The following is a 15,425-nucleotide window of genomic DNA, read 5'->3' on the forward strand; positions in this document are numbered from 1 at the left end:
TCCGGGTGAGAATGGTACTCACATGCCTGACAACAGAGAGAGTCATCTATTACTAAAACATTAATGTGTGTAGATGCAGTCTCAGGAGCTTTAAGGATTTGGAGTCTGCATGTTTATGACTCTTAAAGCTATGTGTATTGGCTGTGGGTATGTTGCATTTTTAACTAATGTTTGAAGTTTCTTAGTCCCTAGTCTTGAAGTCTTAGGTGGAGGTTCCCTTAGCAAACTAATTTTATATTAGTTAAATGGAGGTGCTTAGTGCTGTGTATGTGGGCATATGTTGTGCTTACTAAATGTGCTCAGAGGTGAGAAGAAAGCCTCCAAGTTCAGTAAATACTTGCACCTCTCATAGGTTCACAGGTTCAAAGGTTCATAGGTGTGTACTAGGCTTATGGCCCTGGAGCCTTTACAAGCCTAGCCCATAGGATTACCATGGCACCGTGTCACCTGACCTTAGTTCCCAGTGCCTCTGTCGAGTAGAGGCCACAGTGATCTCCGGGGTGAATTTTCTATTTCCCATCCACTCATCAAGATTTCTCTTGAAGAGGGCCAGTGAGGTGCTCTGTTTGGCATGTAAGGGAAGTCTATTCCATAGCATGGGCAGTCTCTGGGTTATGAACCTGTCCCTCCAGCTTGTTCTGTTGATTGTGGTAATGAGGTTGAGGTCTCTGGAGCATGTGGTGCGGAGGGATTTGGATTTCTTTAGATGCAGCATTTCTAACAGAGCTAGGCCAGACATGGCTTTGTAAGTCAAGCAGAGATCACCTCTAAAAGTAGGTAATATGAGACAGAGAACAGTTGGAGTGTTTAAGGCCAAGGATCCTCTTTGTGAGGTACTTTTGCAGCCTCTCCAGTTGTTTGCTGGTGTCTAGTGAGGTACATGCCAAACGGGGCATTGTACTCGATGACTGGCCTAACGAGGGAAGAGTAGAGGGAGACAATGGCCTCTTTCTTCCTGGATGCAAAACCCTTAGTAATGAGATGTGCCACATAGAGGGACTTTCTGACCACAGTGGTGATGTGGTGGTCAAAAGAGAGGTTACTGTCAACCTGTGTTCCCAGATGTCTAATAACACCTTCTGTGTTCAGTGGATTACCATCGATGTGGTAATTCATGGGAACTGGGTTTTTCCCAAAGGGGACGACAACACATTTTTTGGCATTGAGCTTAAGGCCATGGTTCTGACACCAGTCGTTGGTCTCAGTGAGGCCTTTCTGTAGGATATCAACATCACTAAGGGAGTTATTAATAGCTCCCAACTTGCAATTGTCTGCAAACATTGTCAGCCCGAGTCCCTTCATGTTGGCCTGGACTTCAGAGAAATAAATACCAAACAGGAGAGGACCCAGGACTGAACCTTGTGGGACTCCACTCGTGACTGGTTGGCAGTCTGACTTGGAGTCAGCTACTTTCACACTGTGGGTTCTATCTGTGAGCCAGTTTGCAACCCACCTAGTGATATAGGGGTTGTTGCCTAGCTTAGTGAGTTTTTCTATGATTCCTGAGTGGAGAATGGTATCAAAGGCTCTGGCCAGATCAAAGTAGGCTGTATGAACCACCTTGCCATCATCCACAGCTCTGGTGACCCATTCAAATAAGTCAACCAGGTTGAGTAGGCATGATCTACCCTTCACAAAACCAAACTGTGTGGAATCCAGAGTTTGGAGATTCCCTATATCCTTGTTTATTAGGTCCATGATGATGCGTTCCATAGCTTTGCATATCAGATTCATCAGGCTAATGGGGCAATATTTCCCAGGGTCTGTAGTCAGTCCTCCTTTGTGGAGAGGGATGACTGTAGCAGTGCACCATTTGGTAGGGAAAAAGCCTGAGGTGAAGTTGTGATTGAGCAGGACACACATGTGAGGTGCCAGTTCACTCTGTAGTTCATGTAAAACGCAGCCAGGAATATTGTCAGGTCCTATAGAAGCTGTATTCTTGGCCTTGGACAGTGCTGTTTTAACCTGTGCAGCAGTAATAGTGGGTGCCTGGCAATCGACTGGCATTGTGATTGATCCTTTGGTGGGGGAAGGGTAAAGTTGGCAGTGAATCTGTCGGCCAGTATATTGGCAATATCTGTTGGCTCGGTATAGGATGTACCATTGTGCAGTAGCTCAGAGCAAATTTTGGTATTGCTGTGGAGATTCTTTACATAACTATAGAAGGCCTTGTGGTTGTCTTTACTATCTGCTGCAGTTCTGTTTTCATAGCTAGCTTTACAGGATTTGATGAGGGATCTCAACTTTTTGTTGAGGCTGATAAAGGAGTTTTTCCAGTCTTAGGACTTTACCTTATTCCACATCAGTTTTCTCCTTCTGTTGTAGAGTTTGTTTATGGCAGGGGACCACCAGAATGGCTTCCATTTTTTGGAGGATAGCGCCATGGTTCTATTGGGTATGGCAAGATTCATGCATTAGTGTAGAGTATTGGTTTATGATTCGGCAGTCATGCAACTATTCTGCATTTGCATGGGTGCCGTGAAGTTAGCCACCTCTGTTTTTAGGAGCCCAAAGTTAGCTTTGGAGAAGTTTTTCATGGTGGTTACCTTTGCAGGGTGGGTGGGAGAGATGTGCATTTCCAAGGTGATTAGTTTGTGGTTGGATCTAACCAGGGAGGAGTTGACTAATTGTGTAGAGCAATGGTCACCCATGTTAGTAATGACCAGGTCATGGATGTTGCTACCTCTACTGGGGGTAAGAACGAGCTGGTCCAGGGCATTGGAATTAATGAATTCTAGGAAACGTTGGGCAAGTGTATTGATACATGAGTAGTTTTCCCAGTTAATGGAGGGGTAGTTGAAGTCATCCAGTATGAGAGTGTTAGGTTGGATCCTAATATTCTCTAGGGTGCTTAGGAACATGGAGTGTGAGTCTTGGGACATGGTTGGGGGACCTATAGCAGACTACGACCTGAATTGCTGTCTTACCCAGTGTTAGCTGTTCCTGAAGTATCTCTGATGCATTATGTTGACATACTGAATTACTGTGCTATAGTTATGTCACATACTGAATTACTGTGATATAGCAATAAAGGAGTTTTAAGTAAGCATGAGGCAGCTGATACACTGCAGCAAAATACTTACTGCCTTCAGGCTCACTGCAGAATGGGTAAAAGCAGACTTAGATTTCATAATGGCCAGTGCAGATGAAGGGGTATGACAAAACAGGATAGTTTAGTGACTTAACTTTTAAAATAAGAAAGTGGGTGATAATAAAAGATTGGATCAAAAGATACAAGTATATGATGTGACTACTGTAATATTTATAAGTGCAAAATAAGAAATCTAAAAGTGAAATAAGCAAAAAGGTAATCAGTAACAAGTGGCAATTTTAAATAACACAGCTTTATCCAGTAATCTAATATGGTTTCTACCTAAGTAGCAGCAGCAATGAACCATAGATAACCTAACCCAACAGGTCTGGATGCAGTAACTATCAAACAACACCTACGACTAATCTAAATGGATGTTTCTAAGTGCAGTAACTGTAAGGCAAGTAGTTTAAGTGAAGTTTCAATATACCAGTCAGCCAAGTAATAACAGTATATCAAATAGGTAATGCAGTAGTGTCTAGGGAAGTACCTGTATAACAATGGAGGAATGCACCAACCATACTTAACAAAACTTGCAATGATAAACTGAGACAATAAGTTCATTTGGTTTATATCTATGTAGTATTGGTAACAGGCAATACTGCAATATCATTAAATGACAACACCGATGGTGCAATTTAGGCACTCTTTAGATATCAAATGTACAGTTTATAAGGAAAAATGCAAGACCTGCAACCAACAAGCCTTGTGCTGTAGCCATTTGGATAAATGTGTATAGCTACCTTTTTTGTAGAGATGCAGTTTTCTTTCTTTTTTTTCTTTTTTCCTGTATCTTCTTGGATCTAAGACAGGATGCAAACTGAGAATCATCACCCAGTGTTGCACCTGATATCTACTTGCTGTGTTGCATGCAGCAAACTTATACCATGGCTAATCACCTTGAGCCTTCGAAACTAGTACTCACACCATTATATTTAAGAAAGCCTATCCATATGCCTGCTATGCTGTGCTGGTTGGCGCAGTGGTGCAGCGGTTAATGCTGTCACCTCACAGCAAGAGGTTCTCCGGTTCGATTCTCGGCTGGGGTGCCTTCTGTGTGGAGTTTGCATGTTGTCCTTGCGTTCGCGTGGGTTTCCTCCGAGTACTCCGGTTTCCTTCCACATTCTAAAGACATGCTTCTGGAGCATTTCTCCCCGGGCCTCTGCTGAAAACAGGATCTGTAGGACCTAGTCGTACTTTCCCGGTCAACAAATGTTAAATAAATAAAAATAAAAATAAATAAATAAATGCTACACATAAATACATAATGCCACTGTAAGCCCCTTTAAAAATTATGCCCAGATTAGTTTATGCTTAAATTTTATACTTAATATTAGACTTTATAATGATTAAACAGTACAGCATTATATATAACAGAAACATCCACTTTTTTCTGCTGGGCTGTAACTGATATATTACAGAGCTACAAAGTACTTGTTTTTGTAATATTCTGAAAAATTGAGAGATTTATGTCTCATTTTTAATTGAGTGCTTTGCAGACCCGTTGATAATATTGCTTTATAAAAACAGGGAATCATAAAATGAGACGAACTCTCAGGAAAAATAGGTTTCTACTGTCTGTACTAGGGCAAAGTGAGGGATCAAAAGGGAAATGACCTAATGCGGAAGACATCATCCTTTGGCAGTCCTGCCAAAGTAAGCTGCAGCATTTATCAGCCAAAAACTTTGAGGCATATCTATCTTTTTCTGTGTTCCTCTCATTTCACTCTTTAGTCCTCCCCATTTCATTGTTTGTCATCTCTTACCATTAAAAGTCATGCTGCTCTAATGCAATTAATACATACAGATGGGGAAGTTGTTCTGCAATTGTATTCCTGTCATCTAAACATAATCCTGCCATGACCTAACAAGCACTTCAATGCCCTCTTTGCTGCTGTATGTATGTTTTGTGGGTGAGGCTGCGTATGTTTTAAACCAACTGAAAGGACATCTGTAGAACTGTTTACTCCAATGTGGCAGATGCAACAGGAATGAACCTCAAGATGTGTAGCAGTAAGTATATGCAGTGTTAGAGAACATACAGGCAGTAACTGAAGACGTGAAAATGAGTTTGGCAAAATGCACTGGGTAGGCACTATAGCAGCACAGAACAAACAATACTCTGTGGGCTGGGATTCTACCAAAAGTATAAATAGCATACAGTATATATTCCTATAAGTTAAAGTATACATATATATATATATATATATATATATATATATATATATATATATATATATATATATATATATATATATATATATATATATATATAAAATAACCAAATGAAGAAAACCACAGTAGGACACAATGCTCCTGTGCTCAAAAATAAAGTGATAAATAAATGTCCACAGCACATACAGGAACAGACAGCTGTAATCTCCTCAAAAACACGTCCTCAGGTAGTGATAGAGAATACGTTCATCTAAGAATAATCCAACTCCACATCACCATAAAACAGAATCTTTATTCATAGGAAGTGAGCGCTTTCACCCGAAGGCTTTGTCAAACTTTACATTCTCCATAGTCAGTGGAATCTTAATATAGTATAACATCAACCCCACCCTAATAGGATATTAACATACTCAATTAATCAATTAAAAGCAGAAGCAGGGACACACCTTCAAACAACAAAACCCCTACTTAAAGAGTTCTAAAACTTCTACAAGGATTCTAAATTTAAGTCTCATAGTACATAAATATAAAAAATATAAAAAATGGCAAACAATCATAATGTCGTTCGTCATACAACAATATATAAGCTAAAATCACTAAATATATTACATATTAATACAAAAATCAGCTAACTTTAGGTTTCATCAGCCTCCTCTTTTTCAAAATAGGGTGAATTTGTATTTTGTCATTTAAACCTGGTGGCTTATCCGCTCTACAGTGGATAATCCAGCGAAGCTCACACTCTTGCAGATAATTATCTACATCTCCTCCTCTAATACTCGGATGTATGTGTTAGATAACAGAAAAACTAAAATAATGTTTAGCCCCAGAGATCTTAACATGCTTAGCAATGGCATTGTTGTCAGAACCTATCCGTGTATGGTAAACATGATCCCTGATGCGCTCCCTCAACTGTCTGCAAGTTTTCCCAATGTAGAAAGCAGTACAGGAAACGCACCTTGCAATATATACTACATTGCAACTTGTACAACTGGTGTTGGTATTAAACATATACTCAGCTACAGACACAGGATGTATGAAACTCAAACTAGCATCAATGTGTTGACACTGGTTACAGTTATAACAGGGGACAGTATTAACATTACCATTACCAAAATGGCCACTCTGTGAAAGGCGACGATGGCATAACATGCTCTTCAGATTAGGTTTCTTCTTATATACAAATGCAGGTGTAGGTCCCACAACCCCTCCTACTACTTCATCCAAGAGTAGTGTATCCCAATGTTTTCCTATTATATCCTTAACATTCACAACATCTCTCGTAAAAAATAATGTCATCCTCATGCTGTCCGACATTTCAGCTGGGGGGGTTAGGTTCAGGTTCATTCCACTCAGAAAAATACGGACGTGCCCTGGTATCTCTGAGTCCACCAACCTCAACCACCACTTTGTCTATATCAAATTCATTATAAGACCTATCTATTAGTCTACATTTCAATTCAGCTATCTCTCTTGTAAAACCTATGTCTGTGGAATTGAGCCTGGATGCTCTCATCAACTGCCCTTTTATAACATTGTCAAAGACATACCTCGGATGCATACTTCGTCGATGTAACAATGTGTTCTTATAACATGGTTTCCTATATATTGTGGTGTTCAAAAGTCCACATTCCAGTCTTATAATTCCAACATCCAAAAAAGATATGTTTGTTGCTGAATGACAAACAGTGAATTTGAGGTAACTAGTGAGCCCATTCATAACCTCAACAAATTCTAACAGGGTCATTACATCCCCTTTCCAAATAAGGAAAAGGTCATCTACAAATCTCCTGTAGAAGCCGACATTCTGAAAACTATCTAGAGAGAACAATAATTCCCTTTCCCAATCCGCCATAACAATGTTGGCGTAGCTATTGGCACACGCAGTGCCCATAGCTACACCATCCTTCTGTACAAAAATGTTCTCCTCAAACAAAAAAAGGTTGTTAAATAAAACAATCTCCAAAAATAAAATAAGGAGATCTATAGTTGCATTATCTAAATCCGACCTATTCCTCAGGTAATTCTGCACCGTCAATATACCAGAGTGATTTGGTATCACCGTAAATAGGCTCACCACGTCTAAGGTCACCATTATATAAGGTTCATGGTCCTGTAGTGTTTTAGTATATTCATACAGGTCCATGAGAAACTGTTTACTATCTCTCAAAATGAAGGAATTCATCCCCACTATTGGTCTAAGGTAGTATTCTACAAACAAAGAAAATGGCTCAGTGAGCCAACCTTGCCCTGCTACGATTGGTCGCATAGGTGGATCCACCATGGACTTATGGATCTTCGGCAAACCTTGTATAACCAGAATACATGGGTTATCAACCTTTAAGTACTTAAACAATGTTGTTGAAATAGTATATCATCCAGCGTATCATAAACCCGAAAAACTTTAACAGTAACTTCCCCTATATCAGTGCTTTCATAAAACGATCTATCACTCAACATTGTTTTCATAGTTCTAGCATAATCTGCATAGTCCATCAGTACAACGGGACCTCCTTTGTCTGCTGGTCTAATCATGATAGAGTGGTCATTCTTAAGGTCAAATAATGCTTTCCTTTGTAGGTAAGTCAAATTCTTCTGCGCATTATTTTTCTTCTTATTGTTCCTTGTATTATAATATTTATGAAGGTCATTCTCTACTAACTTAGAGAAAGTATCTAACAGGGAGTGTAGAATTGGGGTATATAAATTATTAGGATGGAACTTATTCATATTTTCAACACCAGATTCTCTCTGTCCATCACCAAAATCCAACTTCAGCTGTACCTTACGTACAAACATCTTCACATCTAAAATGGAATCTGTGATGTCACTATCACTTGTAGGTATAAAACTCACCCCTTATCCAATACTTCTTCCTCATAAATATTCAACCTACGCTGTGATAGATTAACTACTAATGTTTCTCTGCTCTCTCCCACATTTTCTTCAGCGTGGGTCCTAAATGATCCCTTCCTGATCCTTTCCATTTGTGCCGGCCCCTGCTGTGTGATCTCTGTCTCCCTTGCCAACCAGGTGTCGCTATGGGGAAAGGGGCTCGCATTGTAGGATCATTGCCAGAAGAACAAGAGCCTGAATTCCTATCACTAGTGACCTTCCTCCTGACCACTGTATCATTAAGCTCACAACTCGGTCTCACTGTGTTAGTTCCTGCATTAATCTCACCCAATCCCATTGAGCTATCAAGTAAAATGTTGGGTTGCACATTATTAGAGGTGATATCATTATCAGTAGTCGACACATTCCTATCATTCTCTGAAATCACATTAGCTGCATTACTCACGTTATTAATCATACTAACATTTGAAACATTCAGGCCTGCTGGAACATTACATACAGCATTAGTTCTAGATGAACCAACATTAGCAGTGGATAAAACAACATTTGAACTATTTACTGTCCTTGTCACATCAGAGTTATTAAACTTCGGCCAAGTAAAAACTTGGCTTAGTTTGAAATCTTTAATCTGAAGAGCATGTTATGCCATCGTCGCCTTTCACAGAGTGGCCATTTTGGTAATGGTAAAGTTAATACTGTTCCCTGTTATAACTGTAACCAGTGTCAACACATTGATGTTAGTTTGAGTTTCATACATCCTGTGTCTGGAGCTGAGTATATGTTTAATACCAACACCATTTGTACAAGTTGCAATGTAGTATATATTGCAAGGTGCGTTTCCTGTACTGCTTTCTACATTGGGAAAACTTGCAGACAGTTGAGGGAGCGCATCAGGGATCATGTTTACCATACACGGATAGGTTCTGACAACAATGCCATTGCTAAGCATGTTAAGATCTCTGGGGCTGAACATTATTTTAGTTTTTCTGTTATCCAACACATACATCCGAGTATTAGAGGAGGAGTTAGATGTAGATAATTATCTGCAAGAGTGTGAGCTTCGCTGGATTATCCACTGTAGAGCGGATAAGCCACCGGGTTTAAATGACAAAATACAAATTCACCCTATTTTGAAAAAGAGGAGGCTGATGAAACCTAAAGTTAGCTGATTTTTGTATTAATATGTAATATATTTAGTGATTTTAGCTTATATATTGTTGTATGACGAACATTATGATTGTTTGCCATTTTTTATACTTTTTATATTTATGTACTATGAGACTTAGATTTAGAATCCTTGTAGAAGTTTTAGAACTCTTTAAGTAGGGGTTTTTGTTGTTTGAAGGTGTGTCCCTGCTTCTGCTTTTAATTGATTAATTGAGTATGTTAATATCCTGTTAGGGTGGGGTTGATGTTATACTATATTAAGATTCCACTGACTATGGAGGATGTAAAGTTTGACAAAGCCTTCGGGTGAAAGCGCTCACTTCCTATGAATAAAGATTCTGTTTTATGGTGATGCGGAGTTGGATTATTCTTAGATGAACGTATTCTCTATCACTACCTGAGGACGTGTTTTTGAGGAGATTACAGCTGTCTGTTCCTGTATGTGCTGTGGACATTTATTTATCACTTTATTTTTGAGCACAGGAGCATTGTGTCCTACTGTGGTTTTCTTCATTTGGTTATTTTATTTTATACTACTTAACCACAGTAGGGGGATGGCTGTAAGCAGTAACAACAACAAGAGTGATAATATAGAACTACCGTATGTGTTGGAGGAACCAATGATGTTGAACCGGAAGTTGGTCCGTTTCCAGGACTGTGTGGATGGCACGGAGAACTTACTATTGGGTTTCGAGCCTGAGATGGAGCAAGGAACTGAGTCTAATGATGACGTGAATGTTATGGAACTCGGCACAGACTTACACCAATTAGAATTTGCCTTTTTAAAGTTGAAGAAGCTACAGCTGCAACGGCAGCATTTTGAAGCATGTTTACAGAAGCGGGTGGTCCCGCGGGGGCTACGAGTTTTGAAAATGCCAACTTCAGGTAACTTTTATCCTGAGCTGTTGCTAAAATGGCAACAGCTTAATTTAGAACTTAGTTATAACTATATGAAGCTTCTTAATGAGTTTCATTCGACTGAAAAGGAAACATTGCGTAAAAGTGTTAATGAACAATATAATGCAATTTGTTCTAAATATCCTGCGCCTAAGGTTGAAGCAGGACTTGAGAGACTATTAGACAATGTACAATTATTTGAAAAGCGACTTTTGGAGCAAAAAAGGAACAAGTTGCTGAGAGATATTAAAGATTTCAAACTAAGCCAAGTTTTTACTTGGACGAGGTTTAATAACTCTGATGTGACAAGGACAGTAAATAGTTCAAATGTTGTTTTATCCACTGCTAATGTTGGTTCATCTAGAACTAATGCTGTATGTAATGTTCCAGCAGGCATGAATGTTTCAAATGTTAGTATGATTAATAACGTTAGTAATGCAGCTAATGTGATTTCAGAGAATGATAGGAATGTGTCGACTACTGATAATGATATCACCTCTAATAATGTGCAACCCAACATTTTACTTGATAGCTCAATGGAATTGGGAGAGATTAATGTAGGAACTAACACAGTGAGACCGAGTTGTGAGCTTAATGATACAGTGGTCAGGAGGAAGGTCACTAGTGATAGGAATTCAGGCTCTTGTTCTTCTGGCAATGATCCTACAATGCGAGTCCCTTTCCCCATAGCGACACCTGGTTGGCAAGGGAGACAGAGATCACACAGCAGGGGCCGGCACAAATGGAAGGGATCAGGAGGGGATCATTTAGGACCCACGCTGAAGAAAATGTGGGAGAGAGCAGAGAAACATTAGTAGTTAATCTATCACAGCATAGGTTGAGGAATATTTATGAGGAAGAAGTATTGGATAAGGGGTTGAGTTTTATACCTACAAGTGATAGTGACATCACAGATTCCATTTTAGATGTGAAGATGTTTGTACGTAAGGTACAGCTGAAGTTGGATTTTGGTGATGGACAGAAAGAATCTGGTGTTGAAAATATGAATAAGTTCCATCCTAATAATTTATATACCCCAATTCTACACCCCCTGTTAGATACTTTCTCTAAGTTAGTAGAGAATGACCTTCATAAATATTATAATACAAGGAACAATAAGAAGAACAATAATGCACAGAAGAATTTGACTTACCTACAAAGGAAAGTATTATTTCACCTTAAGAATGACCACTCTATCATGATTAGACCAGCAGACAAGGGGGGTCCTGTTGTACTGATGGACTATGCAGATTATGCTAGAACTATGAAAACAATGTTGAGTGATAGATCGTTTTATGAAAGCACTGATATAGGGGAAGTTACTGTTAAAGTTTTTCGGGTTTATCATACGCTGGATGATTTACTCAAGAGCTCTACTATTTCAACAACATTGTTTAAGTATTTAAAGGTTGATAACCCATGTATTCCGGTTATACAAGGTTTGCCGAAGACCCATAAGTCCATGGTGGATCCACCTATGCGACCAATCGTAGCAGGGCAAGGTTGGCTCACTGAGCCATTTTCTTTGTTTGTAGAATATTACCTTAGACCAATAGTGGGGATGAATTCCTTCATTTTGAGAGATAGTAAACAGTTTCTCATGGACCTGTATGAATATACTAAAACACTACAGGACCATGAACCTTATATAATGGTGACCTTAGACGTGGTGAGCCTATTTACAGTGATACCAAATCACTCTGGTATATTGAGGGTGCAGAATTACCCGAGGAATAGGTCGGATTTAGATAATGCAACTATAGATCTCCTTATTTTATTTTTGGAGATTGTTTTATTTAACAACCTTTTTTTGTTTGAGGAGAACATTTTTGTACAGAAGGATGGTGTAGCTATGGGCACTGCGTGTGCCAATAGCTACGCCAACATTGTTATGGCGGATTGGGAAAGGGAATTATTGTTCCCTCTAGATAGTTTCAGAATAATGTCGGCTTCTACAGGAGATTTGTAGATGACCTTTTCCTTATTTGGAAAGGGGATGTAATGACCCTGTTAGAATTTGTTGAGGTTATGAATGGGCTCACTAGTTACCTCAAATTCACTGTTTGTCATTCAGCAACAAACATATCTTTTTTGGATGTTGGAATTATAAGACTGGAATGTGGACTTTTGAACACCACAATATATAGGAAACCATGTTATAAGAACACATTGTTACATCGACGAAGTATGCATCCGAGGTATGTCTTTGACAATGTTATAAAAGGGCAGTTGATGAGAGCATCCAGGCTCAATCCCACAGACATAGGTTTTACAAGAGAGATAGCTGAATTGAAACGTAGACTAATAGATAGGTCTTATAATGAATTTGATATAGACAAAGTGGTGGTTGAGGTTGGTGGACTCAGAGATACCAGGGCACGTCCCTATTTTTCTGAGTGGAATGAACCTGAACCTAACCCCCCAGCTGAAATGTCGGACAGCATGAGGATGACATTATTTTTTACGAGAGATGTTGTGAATGTTAAGGATATAATAGGAAAACATTGGGATACACTATTCTTGGATGAAGTAGTAGGAGGGATTGTGGGACCTACACCTGCATTTGTATATAAGAACAAACCTAATCTGAAGAGCATGTTATGCCATCATCGCCTTTCACAGAGTGGCCATTTTGGTAATGGTAAAGTTAATACTGTCCCCTGTTATAACTGTAACCAGTGTCAACAAATTGATGTTAGTTTGAGTTTCATACATCCTGTGTCTGGAGCTGAGTATATGTTTAATACCAACACCAGTTGTACAAGTTGCAATGTAGTATATATTGCAAGGTGCGTTTCCTGTACTGCTTTCTACATTGGGAAAACTTGCAGACAGTTGAGGGAGCGCATCAGGGATCATGTTTACCATACACGGATAGGTTCTGACAACAATGCCATTGCTAAGCATATTAAGATCTCTGGGGCTGAACATTATTTTAGTTTTTCTGTTATCCAACACATACATCCGAGTATTAGAGGAGGAGATGTAGATAATTATCTGCAAGAGTGTGAGCTTCGCTGGATTATCCGCTGTAGAGCGGATAAGCCACCAGGTTTAAATGACAAAATACAAATTCACCCTATTTTGAAAAAGAGGAGGCTGATGAAACCTAAAGTTAGCTGATTTTTGTATTAATATGTAATATATTTAGTGATTTTAGCTTATATATTGTTGTATGACGAACGACATTATGATTGTTTGCCATTTTTTATATTTATGTACTATGAGATTTAGATTTAGAATCCTTGTAGAAGTTTTAGAACTCTTTAAGTAGGGGTTTTGTTGTTTGAAGGTGTGTCCCTGCTTCTGCTTTTAATTGATTAATTGAGTATGTTAATATCCTGTTAGGGTGGGGTTGATGTTATACTATATTAAGATTCCACTGACTATGGAGGATGTAAAGTTTGACAAAGCCTTCGGGTGAAAGCGCTCACTTCCTATGAATAAAGATTCTGTTTTATGGTGATGTGGAGTTGGATTATTCTTAGATGAACGTATTCTCTATCACTACCTGAGGACGTGTTTTTGAGGAGATTACAGCTGTCTGTTCCTGTATGTGCTGTGGACATTTATATATATATATATATATATATATATATATATATATATATATATATATATATATATATTGTCATCTCTATCATCAATATAGAAAAGGAAACTATATAGTTTGCATATTGTTGGAAGGCAAATTACTAGTCTATAGTTTATAGGATGGCTTTTAGTTTCACTCTTAAGGAGTTAATAGTTTTAGCCAAAAGTTAGGTACTGCATCTGGGCCTGGGGTTTTCCATTTAGGAGTTCTTCTTAATTTTATTTCAGTTTCTGTGGTCCTTACTTCATATTATTTCATATCTTCTACATTAGAACTCCTTACCCTTTCTATTCATTTTTCTATCCATTCAGCATCTTTATTATGTTCCACAGGTCTTCATAAATACCTCTCCAATGTGTTTATTTCTTCTTTCTTTCTTTGGTGGGGTTTCTATTCCTTTTGCTTTGTTTCCAAATTCTTTATAAACTTTTTTGGATCATCGATGAATTGTTTATTTTGTACTTTTCCTTTATATTTATACTAATTTGGTACCTTTCCTTTATATTTATCTGCATATCTTCTAAGTTGTTCTGCCTACGCTGATATTTTCAGTTTATTTGTAATAGTGTATGATAGATCTTGGTCTGTTATGATACTATGTGTTGCTCTTTACCACGTCTATTTTTCCACGTATTTTTGATGATCTGATCCTGCTTCTGTATTCTTCAAGCAGTGAAACTTCTTGTAATAATTGCTTTATAGCTTTGTCTATTCGATGCTTCCATGGTGGCATTTTATTTAGTTTCTTCTTTCCCCTTACTGCTGTGTGATTTTGTGGTACGACTTTATCTGTTATTAATATAGCTGTACAGGAATATATCCTATTTATTTCTGCTATATCACAAGAGTTTCTCTTAATAGTCCTAATTACTGTGTTCATGTGTTTCGCTAAACTTCGAACAATTTGTGTACTATTTACTTTCTACTTTTTTCTTTCATTGATCTTAATATGTTTATACATCTCTATTAAATCAAGCAGTTATAACTTTAGATCATTTCCTTCTAGACTGAGAGAACCTTCTTTGCTCTCCATGTCCTGCACATATTCTTCAAAAAGTTCCAAAAAAATCTACCTATGGCATATCCTCTTCAAATGGACCCTGCTTCATCTGCTGCTCCTTCATATGGAAACTCATTGGCCCATCACTTTGCAACATTGCCTGTGCAAGAGGTTTGACTCTTTCCTGCTCCTTCCCTTGCTTTGCAACTTCAATAGAACTTTTGTACCAGTCTCCTACAGAGGTTTCCAGAGCATTACCGCATAGCAAGTCTTAAGACATAAGATTCCTCCCACTCAACCTGCTTCTCCTTAGTCTAAGGACTCATTGTTCTATCATACAGTGGCATTACCTGCCCATGTTGGGTTTTCTACACTAAATCCTTCACTTTGCAAATAATCCAAAACTTCAGTTTCTATTTGTTTAACTTCTGCCTTAGTAATCCTCTTTTCTACTTTCCCAATTTGTTTTCTTGTTTTTTGTATTATGAAATTTTACATCTGGGTACCTTTGTCAGTATTTCTCTTCAAATATCTTTGGAGCTGCTTTTTTATATTGACTAGTTTGGCTTTCTGCTTTGTATAAATATTGCACCATAACAGATCTGTTTGTCTTTCCCATGTCCACATTTCTTCTTCAGATGCCC

The sequence above is a fragment of the Protopterus annectens genome, chromosome 11.part0 (genome assembly GCF_019279795.1).
Source record: "Protopterus annectens isolate FY-2018-M chromosome 11.part0, PAN1.0, whole genome shotgun sequence".
NCBI lineage: Eukaryota > Metazoa > Chordata > Ceratodontiformes > Protopteridae > Protopterus > Protopterus annectens.